This window comes from Amphiura filiformis, chromosome 1 (assembly GCF_039555335.1).
Source record: "Amphiura filiformis chromosome 1, Afil_fr2py, whole genome shotgun sequence".
NCBI lineage: Eukaryota > Metazoa > Echinodermata > Ophiuroidea > Amphilepidida > Amphiuridae > Amphiura > Amphiura filiformis.
This window is the reverse complement of record NC_092628.1, coordinates 53,164,055-53,179,203: the sequence shown is the minus strand read 5'-3', so window position 1 is coordinate 53,179,203 and position 15,149 is coordinate 53,164,055. Positions and strand designations below refer to the sequence as shown.

The following is a 15,149-nucleotide window of genomic DNA, read 5'->3' as shown; positions in this document are numbered from 1 at the left end:
CTATAAATAGAAAGGGACATATGTTAACTTGTTGATCTATTAATCTGAAGTTGATAGGTTGATGCATCTGGGAGCTATTGTCATTTAAACGAAGATCGACATAATCATGGTTTGACTTACACAACACAAGATGAATATGTTCACTGCTTGAACCATTTATTGCATAAATACTCTTCAATTCATAAAATTGCTTTACACATGCTTTTAGAAAGATAGTTCCTGAAGTCCCTGCCTTACGACTCTAGCAGTGTGAGGTGAAGCCCTATCTTGAAAGAACTTAACACCTGGGATGATTCCATTCTGTAACTGCCCATATCAAATTTTGAAGCATTGCAAGTTATTGCATGTTTGCATGGATACGCCTTGCTCTTAGAAACTGTCTCCTAAATCTTCTCTGCACTTCTCCATAGCTTCGTGTCGACCAGTAATTCTTAACTATGAATGCACACTGAAGTCTGGAATACTGTGGAGCCATTCCAATAACTTTTACCAGGTCTATACTAACCTACACTGTCTACAGTCTATAGCCATTCTGACACACCATCTACTTAGTAATCTCAATACAACTTAAATTACCGCCCTGGATGGTGTTGATACACAAACTTCTTTCACCCCACCTAAATTATTCAAGCCAATAATATTACTCTCAAGCAATAAATATTGATTATAACATTTATATATATTATGAATGAAGAAATAGGCAAAGAAAATATTAAACATTACCATGATTTTCAACATATCATCCTCACAAGGTATTTGCAGTAAAATAGAGCTTTGAAAATGGTGCGCTACTGATCCAGCGTTACGATGAAAAGTGTCAAAACACCTACTTTCCTTTAGAATCATGTAACTTCTAAATAGAATGTGCTATCTTTATTATCTAAAATTCTTAGAGAAGATAAAACTACTATAATTACAAATATTTAAACAACTAACCCCAAAATGACACAAAAAATAGTAAAAAAAATCGGCAAAAAATGAAAAGTCTTCGGTACCAATCATTTTGATACACCCTGTATTCCCCAAAATAATCACTTTTCGTTTTCATAGATAAAACTATCATTGTGCAATCTCTATTTATATTAGAATACCAACATGCCTTGCATTATTGTATCGTCACACTTATTTAAATTACACTACTGCATATTACAAAACACTTACAATAGCAATATAGCTTTAAAACAAAATATAATCAATTAGCCTTGTTTTACACACAAAGTATCGGTTATCATGGATATGGAGGTGAAAACTATACGGCTGGTGCCTTTACTTTGAATTAGATTTTTTATGCTTTTTGTATCGTTGTAACAATTCTTTTTTGTTAATGAAATAATGTAAAATTGTAACAAAAATATCGGTAAATTAAATTTTCATGAATAAAAAGCTTGGTTTTATATCAAAAAAAGTGACGACGTTTTAAATTTATTAAACGTATTGTATTTCATTCCAATTCCGGAATCAAGTGTGCAATATCAAGATTAAATTATGACAATGCTGACAACATTATAATGTAATAGTCGTATTTTAATAAGATGCGTTTGTCTGTAACACCAACGGATATCAGATATCCATCCATTATTCCTTTATCAATAGCATCTTCCGAAAAGCGTGTAGAAAGTTATTATACAATATATACATAGAAACAGAAAAAAAATCAGCTTAAAACTCGACTGACTACTACGCTCAGATTGACCTAAATAAATGCATATCCGTATGACAAATCATTTGTAGCATCTCTACTGGACGTTGCTTGAATCGGTATGCATAAAGAAGTTTATGATCTAGTTAAAATATCTTATGCTTGATCATGAGAGGACGTACCCCCTGCGTGCTGTTGCGTCAGCGTACATTTCGAGAAACTGCATGATCGCGCGACCTACATGACCGAACCTCGTTTTCTTGTAATCCCTGCCTGACCGTCTAAATAGTTTAAATGAAGCCCTTGTCACCCAAAACCTATGACTAGACACCAAAATCACCATGCTAGGTTACATTTGAAGTTATGCACACTAATGTAAAATGGCGGCCATTTCGGACGCCATTTTGAATTTCTCAAAACCCTCAAGGGTGAGCAATTTTCATCACCCGGAAGATTTTGAAAGAGGATCTGGGGCGGACATTTTATAAATGAATTTAGAAGAGCAGCAACGACACCACTTGCATTACATTCTAGATGTTAAATCTACATCATATGCAAAATTTGAGGAAAAATGAACGAGTCCGTTTTATTTTAGGGCCGTTTGTCTATAACTGGTCTTTACATGTAGCCCTATGGAGAGAGTGCCCGTTGAGGGCGCTATAACCCCCATTTTAGGAACAAAAATGTGATTAAAACGGACACGTGCGAATTTTCTAAAATTTTCAGAGTATGTAGTATGAACATGTAGAAATATAATCAAGTAGTTGCCTACCTGTTCTTCTCCGAAAAAATAAAAAGTCCTATACCTCAATGATAGTGAAACCTAGGTGAATTATATACACAATTTCCGCAGCATTTCTTCGAAAAGTAACAGGTAAATATAAATATATTCTATAAAAATACACTTAAAGCTTTCATGACTTAATACCTGAATTCGAAGACTGTGATTGGTCAATTTTCAAAAACTGTACTTGCTCCGTTAGCGTGTGGTCTTTATGTAGACGCAAATATATGTGCGTACCAAGTTGGTTCTCATGATCGAGAATTAGATATTTTGCCTATATGAGTTATTAATTAAGGATAACATTTATTACCGCGATTGGTACACACTTCTTCTTTTTAACTAACACACGAACTATTTGGGTATCATAATTTCCAAAACGAAGTCACTGAAAGTGTTATAAGCACAAAACACGTCCAAACCAATATATCACCCGTAATAATGTATTTCAATTATGATGAATACTGACGGGTGGATTAACGCTGAAATTGTACTGTTAGGTTATTTAAATGGCGCTTTTTGATAATAAAATTCAGATTGATCTGAATTCTGAACTCATGAAGACTTTCACACGTTTGAAAGGTTCGCAGGAGTCAACTAAGAATAGTGATAGGATTAGATTGTAGTGTGCAAGCGTACTACGGATTGGATAAATTACGTGCACTATATATGTTTTTTTGTGTAGAGTCTAGTACTCTCTAAATTTAAACGAGCGAAGAGAGAGTTAAAGAGTTATAAAAAGATTGCCTACATGTGATCAACTATCTCAAAGCCAGCAAAAATAGATACGTTTATATATTTTATTTATTAGCAGTCAGAGCATTATAGTTGCTTCAAAATATGCGGGTAATATGTTATATCCTTTTGCAATATTTATAGATGAGATGAATCGTGCAATCTCATAGTTCTCCCAACCTACATCCTACACTGACTGACAATTTTATTTGAGGTTTAGCAACAAATCTGCCAATACCGGTAGCTTATGGTTTTATGTATCAAAGTGTGTTAAAAATTGCATTTACGAAATTGCTATTACATGCTACGTCGTGACTTGCTTAGTCTAGAAATGTAATATTTTTTTCAAACAGTAACATCAGATGAGACATATAAGTTAACACTAGCAAATTACACTAAACTATCCATATTCATGATATCCAAAGAGACAAAATTAACCTAGTTACATATTTATTTTTCGAATCAATTTTGTATTACTCAGTATTGATTCTGACTGCAAACAATTTGAGTAATCAAACAGATATAATTTTTTACACATGAAAGAACTCTAGCAAAAACGTTAAATGTGTCTTCCACTACACAATTCAATACACACACCTACTTTTCTTACTAATATTTCCGAGGATCTGAAAAATTACGAAATTTTACAAGTGTCTTCGGTGTGTCGGCGTGTTGTCATGTCGAGTGCTCATAAAGTCGGTAATACCGAACAAGTGTAAGACCTCGTTTTCGCCCGCCATTTAATGAGGTTTCCGTAATGAGGACGCGTATTTAGGTTCTCGTTAAGCACTAGGTCCTCAGTGTGTCGGTGTGCTGTTATGTTGGAGTCCTCGGAAATAATGCAGCACCAACGCACATACATACACCCCCATACATACCTAGAAACATAATAATTTTAATACATAAATGTTATAAATAATATATAAATTTGTTTTATTTCGAAAATGTATTTTGTTAAGTTCATCATTGTGAGGATATTCTATTTTTTGAGTGCAACATATAGCTTGCAACTCACACTTTCTAATCAATTTCCGCAGCATGCGTGTCTACGCGTGTCTACGCGTACTACATAAATGGACTAACTTTAAAGTACACGTATATCCATATTCTCTTTGAAATATGTTTCAACAGAACAAAATGTGCATAATGTAATGTTAATATTCTTCTGATGACACGGCGTCAAAGTAATTTTTTTAAATTACTGAATTACACTGACATATTTATACAAAATAATCTAAAAAGTATGAGATGAATAATTGCATTTCAAAAGGATGTAGGCTGAAGCTTATCGCGATATTTCGCTTTCAATATTTTCTACAGAATAGCGGCCAATGCACTCACGAATGAAGGCTAGTCATAACCTATTTCCTGCTATCTCGTCAAGAAGTAGTTTGTCTTTTATACAAATGAGTGTTTAATCTACCAAAACTCAATAAAATCCTGATACACGCTGTAAAGGTCGAAATGGTTATCTGAAGTACACAAAGTACTCTTTGTGCCTATTGGAAAGCAGGGTCTAAATACTTTCAAAATTTAGATTTTTATTATTTACCAAATGTGCAATTGGAAACGAATCGTTTGGAGTCAGTATGTGCACGAAAAGGGTTATTTTTCATGCTACCTTATTTAGACATTATGAAAGGGACAGACAGACGATGTATCGTTATAGCTTAGAGGAACCAATTTCACTCCTGCCAATTTTAGCTTTGTAAAAGGTGGGCAGTTCGACTGCAAAGTCGGATCAAAATTGTTGAGAGCTATATCACCTGTTATCAAGCTGTTTCTTTTAGTTGGAACATTCTTCACAGAGGTAAATCGATTTTACCTGAGAGCTAAAAAAAGATGGAACATAGTCATAAATGAAGATGCATTTTATCAAAAGGTTGAAAAGAATTTTTTTCGATTTTGTATTAGGTACATGTATTTTGTTTTTATTTGTTTGTGGTGCTTCATGATCAAGGCGTGTTTGTACAGAAACATACACTTGAAGTTAGCTTGCTTTAACACACATAACAGTGATAGCCCTAGTGGTTTTATCTAATACATTAAAACCACTTGCCCTTCAAATAGATAACAGCATTGATTACTAACAATACATTCTGACTTTGACTTATGATAAGAGTTTTGTTGAAAAGTGTACTTTTAAAGCTTAAAAGCATCTGCTTCTCTCTGATGGATATTCCTTACAAACTGTACCTTTGTCTTATGTTTAGTATTAATGGATGAACTGTACTTTTGTCTAACGTTCAATATTAATGGTTGCAAAAACAATAAAACCACACAGAAATAACTATAAATCGGATTATACAGTAATTCAAAACAATTGCTTGCTTGATCACACAACAATAGAGAACATTCTATCTAGGCACGTATCTGATCAATACTAATTTCATGCATCTGAAGCCTTTTCCTATCATTTTGAAGGAATAAACTGTCTGTCGTTTATAAAATCAGTTTTGTGTATCGGTGTAATATGTACTGAGTATTCTCGTTTACAAACAGATGTTAAATTTAGCAAATCTCAGAAACGGGAAATGTAATAACATATCAGATAGTTTAGATAAATTAACAGCAAAACTTAGTAGAGAAAATCGGTAGGGAAAAACAGAAACGTGTTACAAACGATTTCCAATAGCATTGATCTTATTCGTCGCCAGTTATCCTTTTAAGCTTTGATTTTAAATAGCTTGGTCAGTAAAAAATCACGTACTTTAAAAAAGATGGTACAGATTGCAATATGCACGGTAAGATCATAAAATTAAAGTTAATTAATTCAAAGTGAAGGTCACATTTGCAGATGGTCAGTGATTGTTTTTATTCTCACTATGTTACAGTGTGTGTAAGAGATGATCAAGTAGTACATGATCCACTCGGAGCTACTCGGTCGGGGTTGTTCCATTTATTACACCAGATCCCTGATTACACTAACCCATTTCTCACGTCTCTCAAAGGGGACACCCTGGTGAAATCCCTATTGGTTTGTAAAGGGCCGTTCAGTTCCAGTCAATTTCCTCTGCACAGAAAATAACAATTTGCCTTTTTTGGTAATTAATGGAATTTGATTTGCCTGGTAAAAATATTGATTTTGTTTGAATTATTTCACTAAGAGGTATTTATTTTATATTATTATGTTTTGCGATTTCCCCCATTGAGCAACACAGTTAGTGTCCCCTTCGTGTCAGAGGGCGCGATATGGAGCAACCGAATCCCAGGAAAAAACAACCAATGCAATGAAGCGATCGCAAGTGACGTCATGTCGACCGACAGATCCTCCAGTAGAATGATATCTGCCGTATTGTATTACTTAAGGTCGCATTGTTTTAGAGAGAAATATTCTGCTGTAAAATCGATATTCCTACGGTCTGTTGAAGGATATTGTTGACAGACCCGGGTGGTGGACCCTGCTTTACTGTTTTTCACGATGTACAAAGCGAATGTAGACGACTATAATGTATTATCTATAAGATATCTTATAGATCTTATAGCTTCCATCAGAATATTTGTTGGAAATGTATCTTAACACATATATAACCATAACTAAAGATTTGAACATAAAGAATTATGAATGTTCAGTATTTTCAGCTTCTCACAATCAGTATAAAATATATGAGACCGTCCTTGCAAGATCTCCCTGTAATGCATTATGTTATTGTCTTTTTGTACATTACATAATTCCTAATACAAAGGATATTTTATAAGCGCTATTCCCTAAAAGAATCAGTGTTTTTCATAATATCATTGTGGAATCTCCCTGTCGAATACAATTGTTTTGTATTGTCTTACTCATCGCCTCATATGAAGACATTTTCTAATTAGCTATTCCCAAAATAAAATCAACTCAAAGCGCTGACAATTATATAGCCCCATAACATCAGAAACAATAATCAAATCCAATCAATCCGTCGGTCGCAACACATAGTGGCGTACGTGAAGGACAAAATATGTTTCCGAGCAAACCGTTTTTGAAGGATATGCTACTAGTAACGGGGTCTATACTTCTCCACTGTTATCTCTCAGTGGCCCGATTCTATTTGAAATTGAAGTTTAAGGTTCAAACTATTAAACTGTGTCTTTAATAGTTAACAAGGAATAACTGTTATAGGATAAAAGTTAGCTCTAAAGCTATACGCCACTATGTGAAACGGAAAATTTGGAAAATCAATCTACGCCACTATGTAATGCGACCGACGAATCTTTGTTTTATAATCAAGCATGAAAGGGGAAGGTATATTCGGCTAGTGATATTACCTTGAACTTCGATGTTATGTTTTGGCTGTAAATAAACTGTTTATTTAACTTCAAAATGGAAAAGAAACAGATCTATAACAGTCACGTAACCCTTGTAAGCAATTATTACTGCGTCATCTATGGCTATACGTTCATTGACTTTCACATGAGGACTGACAGGCCAATTTATTCGGATAGTGTATTATAGTTCTATAATCGCCCATTTGGCTTCATCGAGACAGTAGCGTCTGTGTATGATACTGTGATGCGCGTTCAAAGGTGTAGTCTACAGGGCACAGTCACGCGACCCGCGTCGCGCTCTTCAGATGCACTGCCTTTGACCGCGTGTGTATCACACGCGGACGCCACTGTCTCAAGAAAAGCAAATGGAATATAGAAAGTATTTCAAGTGTTATTATCTTAGGCTTCCTAGCGGTAGAACATTAGGTAAAATGTTAGGCCAACCTACCTTTTGTAATGCCTCGCATTTGATTGCTGTGCATTATTTATCATGTCATGCTTGTATGGTATAATATCTTACATAATGTCTTGCTTGGTACCCTCATCTGGTGTACTGCTCAATGACTAAAACTGTTTCGTCAATATTCAATGATATTGCCAACAAATTACTGATAATATAGAAAGTTTTAATTTAAGGCTCACGACTACAAATATGATGACGAGCATTAAACTGTTTTGCTCGTATTTGTGTATGAAGCATTGAACACCCGGTCGTTGTCTGAAATGTTCAGGGCATAATACAATGCGATATATGCGAGGATCATAAATATATGACACAAGCCCAAGAAATTATGATATATGACTAGAAATTACGAGTTTCATTAAGTCATTTTTGTTCTTAATAATTATATTCCAATAAGTGTGTAAAGTGTTGGGATACTTTTGATAGGCCACATCCCCTCGAACAATGTTGAAACATTAATTGACGGGGAATGGGTGGTTTGGGAGGTGAGGAAAGGGTTTAGACTCGACACCAAAGAATACGACATTTCAGCAAAATACAAATAATGGAAAATGCCAATTAGGCCATAACATAATACTGTTTACATAGGTTTCCAAACAACGTTTGACGAGCAATGTAGAGAGAAACCAGAAATAAATCCGATGAAAATCTAGGTATCACGCTCAGATTGACCTAAATAAATGCATATCAATAGGACAACTCATTCGTAGCATCTCTTCTCAACGTTGCTTGAATATTAATGTTTATTACCAAGTCAAGTGTTTTGTCATTGATTGAAGATAAGCTTTATTCCGATTGGTATGCTAAGTAACCTTCCTCTCTTTTTTACTAACGTACGAACTATTGGGTATCATGATTCCAAGAACGAAATCACTGAAAGTGTTTGAAGCACGATACACGTTCAAACCAATATCACCGTAATAAAATGTATTTCTTTTATGATGTGTACTGACGGCTGGATTATGGTCGGCTCCTGGGTTATTTAAATGACACATTTTATTAGAATTGATCTGAATTTAAGAAACCAGCAATTGTGTTCGTACGAGTGGACCAAGAGCAGTGGTGGATTGAGTTTTGTTGTAGCGTACAAACATACCAGCATCGAATAAAACGCGCCAAATATAAATGTTGACATGCTTGAGGTTTGGGTCATGTGGGTGTGGGAGTAGGTGTGGGGGTTTATGGGTGTGGGATGTGTGTGTTACTCACGTTCTTCGGCCTACTCTGCAACGATCTTGATTGATCCAGGGTAATTCGAGATAGGAGAACCTGGTTATAAAAATATCATCGGGTATATTTTATTCCTTTTCGCATTGATTATGGATGGATGAACCGTCCTAATCCCTTGGCACTACCAAGCAACTGCCTGAACTGATTGGCAATTTCATTTAAAGTTAACTGCAAATCTGCCAATATCCATAGTTTCTGGTTATGTATCAAAGTGTCACAAGTACATAACAATACATTTAACGAAACTTTGCATTACATGATAAATCATAATTTGCTTGGTTATTTTGAAATATCCGGGAGAAATGTATTCAATACGAACGTTAGATAGATATACATTTTTATCGAGGACATGTGTAGAAAGTATGTGGGTATGGGGGATGTAGGGGGGTGTGGTGGTTGTGGTTGTGGTGGTGGTGGTGGTGGTGGTGGTGGTTTCGGGAAGATAAAATTTCATGTGAAAGAAAAAAAAAGCTAAATTTTCTGTGCTGCTCCCCTTCTTCAAAAGTCAAAAATCAAAATTATCTCCAAAATGAATTGAAAACAAATATAATGATTGGTATTGTATGAGAGATTATAGGCAGTATAATGTAAATTGTTGCAATAAAAATAGAAATATGGGTTGATGGTATGCATGATTAAAAGTACCACAAATGTACTAAAAAAAAAAGAACATTTCATCAAAATAGCGTTAAAAATATGTGACCCGGCAGCACAAACGAGCCGTAAATTCCCTAAATTGTATTCTGTGTTACGGTGTAAAATGTGTACGAAGGTCGTATTCATCGATAACTTGTTGGCCCGACTTCCGTCTTATTTTGATAGTCAAAAACTAATCAATAATCCTATTGTTGAAGTGGATAATAAGCTTCTAGATGGCCGGCTATAGAACTTTTAATAGCTCTGGTCTTTGTTTGCTTTTGCTAAATCCTGTTCAAGTGGTGGGTTACCAGGACTTGGGGATGATTTGAAATGACCGCCAATTATGACTGTTTGATATAATATTGCCAGCAATGTGGAAAAAGAGACACATGTAAAAAAGTAAAAAGCAATAATTTTGTTGAAGGAGCAAAGTTTAACAAACCATAACTTCGCTTCTGGATATCGTTTGAAGTCAAATGATATACCATTTTAAGTTTATGATGTTTATTTTTAAACACGAAATAAAACAAAATTGACCGGGGAGGAATTTACGGCTCATTCGCCGTGGACGGTCACATATGACCAAACACAATATTTACAGAATAGTAGCAGTTAATCAACGATATGAGCAAAATCATTGGTGAATAAATGCATTTGAAACCGATGTAGGTCGAAGCTTATTGCGATATTTTCTGCAGAATACGGGCCAATGCACTCACGAGCGAAGACTAGTCACTATCTATTTCCTACTATCTCGTCAACATGTAGAGTGTTTAACCATATAAAAACTTGCAATTTACATTTAGTAGGGGATAGTTATCTGAAGCACCACTGGACATACATGTATACTAACAATCACATTAGCTTCCGTTGGTGCCAATGGGAATACAGGGTCTATTTGTATTATATAATAGGATATACATTACATTTTAATGTTCAAATTTATAAATTGGAAACAAACTGTATGGAGTCAGCATGAGTGCGAAATGGGTTATCTTTCATGCTACCTAATTCAGACATTATGAAAGGGGAAAAAGCAGACAATGTATCGTAGCTTAGAGGAAAAAATACTCACTCCTTTCAGTTTAGTTTCGTGAAAATATAAACGGGTGGTTTTGACTGCATGTGCTTTCTACTTCTACACTTAATGGAATCAAATTTGTTGAGAGCAATATCACCTGTTATCAAGCTGTTTCTTTTTGTTGGAACATTCATCACGAAGGTAAATTGCTTTTACCTGAGATGAAAAAAGATGAACATAGTGTATAGAAAGGGTACACAGTGCACTGTTGTTCTTGAGGTTAACATAGTTTAATTTGTAGTGATATTGTTTAATTGGGATACGGGTAATTAGATGTATCCGGTAAGTGTGATTGCACTATACAGTACAGTAAGTCAAAGAATTAAGGTACCAGTTATGTTTACCCCTGTATAGATGAGGTGACCTATGATGTTTACATTCAGACCGCCCTCTGTTGTTTCAAGCCAGGCAAAATAACACAGAAGTGTCTTTGACAGACCACATAAATCTCTTTAAAACTCAACTTTTAAAAACCTTTGAAGTTTTGTGTGATATTATGTATATAGCTTGATGCATTTATAAACAAGATTGATACAATTTTTTGTATTATTTGCTTTGAAACCAAAGTTAATGAATAAAAATGAACTTCTTCCATGTAAACTATAGTGTTTTTTGCCTGACAGTTTTGATCACAGACCAACAGAGGGCGTATCAAATGTAAACACATGTCACCTCATCTATATGCTAAACAAAGACAGATACGTCAAAATTAAAACAAGCAGCTACTACCTGTTCATTGTAGCTATGATTTAAGACCTTATTTGTTGAAATTGGTTGAGAATTTAAGAAATGGTTATCTTAAACCTCATACTGCAGTTACTGTTCATTTTCCTATACACAATACAGAGTGCTCTCATCATTGACGCGTGACCTCTACAAACAACGTATGTTATAGGTATAGGGCATTGCCTAGTTAACGTCACTGTGTGAAAAATAACCGGCCAATATTTTTTTGTACTCTCTGAAATTCTAGCAAATATAGTTTTGTAACATGTCCTAATTTTTTAGCTAATTTAGATGTTTGGAAATATTCGCACTTTAGTAAGGAATGGCACGGCATGGCCTGCAAAATCCCCTGTGTAAATCGTATGCAACTTTTAGTGACTATCACTCACTTGTGGACCGCTCTCTTTCGAAGGGCATTGAAGCTAAACCACTTGACGGAAATTTTTTGTAGTGGCTGTCAATCAAGAATAATGTATACATTACATGTAGACTAAAAACTGAGTAGGTGGGGCATCTGCAAATGTTCGTACCTCCCTGATATGTAAGTGACAAATAACAGTAAAAACAACTCTCATATCTGTCCATAACTTTGGTCAGTGGAGCGAGTCAGGGGATTTCAAGTGGGTGATTATTGATTGGCAAGTGCCATATTTGGGCATAAGTGCAGTCCACCTTTTAATGTGGAGGATGGGCTAGACTTTATCGATTGATTTTGATGGAGTAATTTCCTGTTAATCAGGTTTAAGTTGCAATTTTGTGTTCTAATCAATGAAAGCACGACGATAGTTTTAACGTGCTAATCAATGGAAGCACGGCGATAGTTCCCTTGTTCGATGACACCTTGTGTACAAATCAATAGGGCTTGCAATAGAGCAAGCTGCAACTTTTAAATTGGCATCTTCCTTGGGGTTTTGGATGTCGTGTCTTTATTTCTTGGAAATGAGGTTTTAAATTCAAGCTAAAAGACGCAGCTATTGAATGCTTATTCCAATTATGACATACCTGTCTCTGTGTAGGATATATAGGGGTGAACATAACTAGTATCTTAATTTTTGCTGAACCATGAAATGGTATCAGCCTATAACTGTCTATGTTACTAGGTTACTAGGTCCCTAGGTTACTAGGTCCCTAACTAACCTTTTGGTCTGAAATGGACATATCTCTAAATGCCACGAAGGTATGACCCCATGAGTGGTGTCATATGAAAGAGGAAAACATAAAGAATATAATAACAATATTTTCAAACGTCAGAGGTTATCCAGGGGTCACAGGGGTCAAAAAAGGTCATTTTAACCAAAAATGCTCCGATTGAGCTTAAATTTAAATGCAATGATCCTTATGACATTCTAAACATGTGTAAAACATTTTAAAATTTATTTAAGGTCATTAAGGGGTCATAAAGGGGTCAAAGGTCAAGTTTTTCAAAATGTTCCAATTGAGCTGAAATTTTAATGCAATGATCCTTATGACATTCTAAACATTTAAAAATATTTTAAAATTCATTTAAGGTCATTAAGGGGTCATAAAGGGGTCAAAGGTCAAGTTTTTCAAAATGCTCCAATTGAGCTGAAATTTATATGCACTCCGGGTGACAGTGGTATAGGCCTACCACAATATACTGCTGAAGCCACATGGTTCAGCTATGGTGCGGTTATCGCTCTAGTTTGGCTTAGTGTATAGTATAGCCCGAGAGTAGTAGCCTAATCTTGATACAATTTTCCACATATGAATTGTACAGACTTGCAAAATGGAATCGGGACTTTGTAGCTAAGCTTTTGATATGTTTTTGTGTGAGCTTTTAGGATTTGGACGCATGTGAAATGGATTCTGTTGCAATTAGTGGTGGCTGATTTCACAATTTGACTGCGCTATCTCAGTAGCGTAGCAAGGGGATAGAGAAGCGGAAAAATGGGGACGAGAAGAAGGGGAGAAATGAAAGAAAGAAAGAAAGAAAGAAAGAAAGAAAGAACAGTAAGGATACTCATGTTTACCCCCCCGGACTTACAATACTGGCTACGCGCCTGCGCCATATAAAGCCTCCAGTACCTTTCTAACAACATTGATTACTATACTCTGTGACTTTGACTTATGATAAGATTTTCGTTGAATCAATCTAAATAAAGTCTACTTGCAAACCTTTAGAAAAATATCCTCGGTTAGGTGTTGACGCTTTAACGGTTGTACTCAAAACATAGAGATTTAAAGACAAATAGGCTAATATGACACATAAGCAATTTGCTTAAGGGCTGGGGTATGAACGTTTGGACAGTATTTATTTTGGGACATCAGAGCACATCAGACATATCGAATTGCATTCTGAATACGAAGAATGTCATTCTGATATCAAATAATTTTGATTTTTGAAATTCGCAATTTAATACACATTTTATGGCAAATCATTAAAATTGATATTTTTGATATTTAACAGTACTTGAAGTAAACTTTATAAATCTGATGATTTATACTTAAAGTGTATGTAGGTGGGACGAAAAGCCGACGATCAATTGAAAATTTTGACCTTTCGTATTGAAGATATGGATTTTTTCCCAAAACACCAAAAAAAATTAGGTCTTTTTGGGAAAAAATCCATATCTTCAATATGAAAGGTCACAATTTTCAATTGACCGTCGGCTTTTCCTCCCTACTACATACACTTTAAGAATATATCATTAGATTTATATAATTTACTTCGAGGACTGTTATATATCAAAATTTGAAAAATATCAAATTTTTATAATTTGTCATAAAATTTGTATTATATTGTGATTTTCAAAAATGAAAATTATTTGATATCAGAAAGACATGCTTCGTATTCAGAATGCAATTCGATAGGTCCGAGGTGCTCTCATGTCCCACAAAAAATACTGTCGAAACGCAATAAACGCTCATTTTAGATCCCTTAATGATCTAAATAAGCACACAGCAATAAATGATATCAATACAATGTTTTTGGTAATTTCCATCTTAGTCCTTGCCCTATCATCTTGAAGAAAACAAATGTCATTAACAAACTTATTTGTGTGTATCGGTGAACTTTGTAGTGAGATCAAATATATTGTGATGTTTTGTTTAGTAAGCTTTTGAGACAGAATTCAGTATCAGGTAGCCTGAGTGATTGCACGGCAAGTAAGTGCCGAAAATCGTTAGCATTGGTTAGGAGCAAGGAAAGCAGGAAGCACGTTACAAACGATTTCCAATAGCATTTATCTTATTCACAATCACCACCAGTTGTCATGGCCTTTTAATTAGAAATAACTTCGGACACAGTAAAATCCATTTACTTAAAAAAAGATGATACACATTGCAGCATGCGATATTTCAAACCGGTAAATCCACCTGGTTCAGGTAGGCATACTAATGTTCTCCACTGGCACTTGTGTTTCACTAATTGAGAATCGGATTGCAAATTCAAGGTCACACTTGCAGATGGTCAGCGGTTTTATATACTTAAAAAAGGAATGGTATATGTACGTATACGGTAAGATATTTCAAAACCTTTAAAACATCCTGCCCGTGTAATGTTCGGTCAAACATAATATACTAATGTTCTCTAGTTTCATTTGTGTTATTGTTCAGAGGATCGGATTGATAAGTGAATGTCCCACTT

The 15,149-nt window shown here is 35.0% G+C and overlaps 1 protein-coding gene across 3 annotated transcripts in view; it reads left to right on the top strand.

Moving 5' to 3' along the window:
* Window positions 1–15,149, top strand: part of LOC140148753 (ectonucleoside triphosphate diphosphohydrolase 6-like) — a 186,186-nt gene that overhangs the window by 66,238 nt on the left and 104,799 nt on the right. The window lies entirely within an intron of this gene.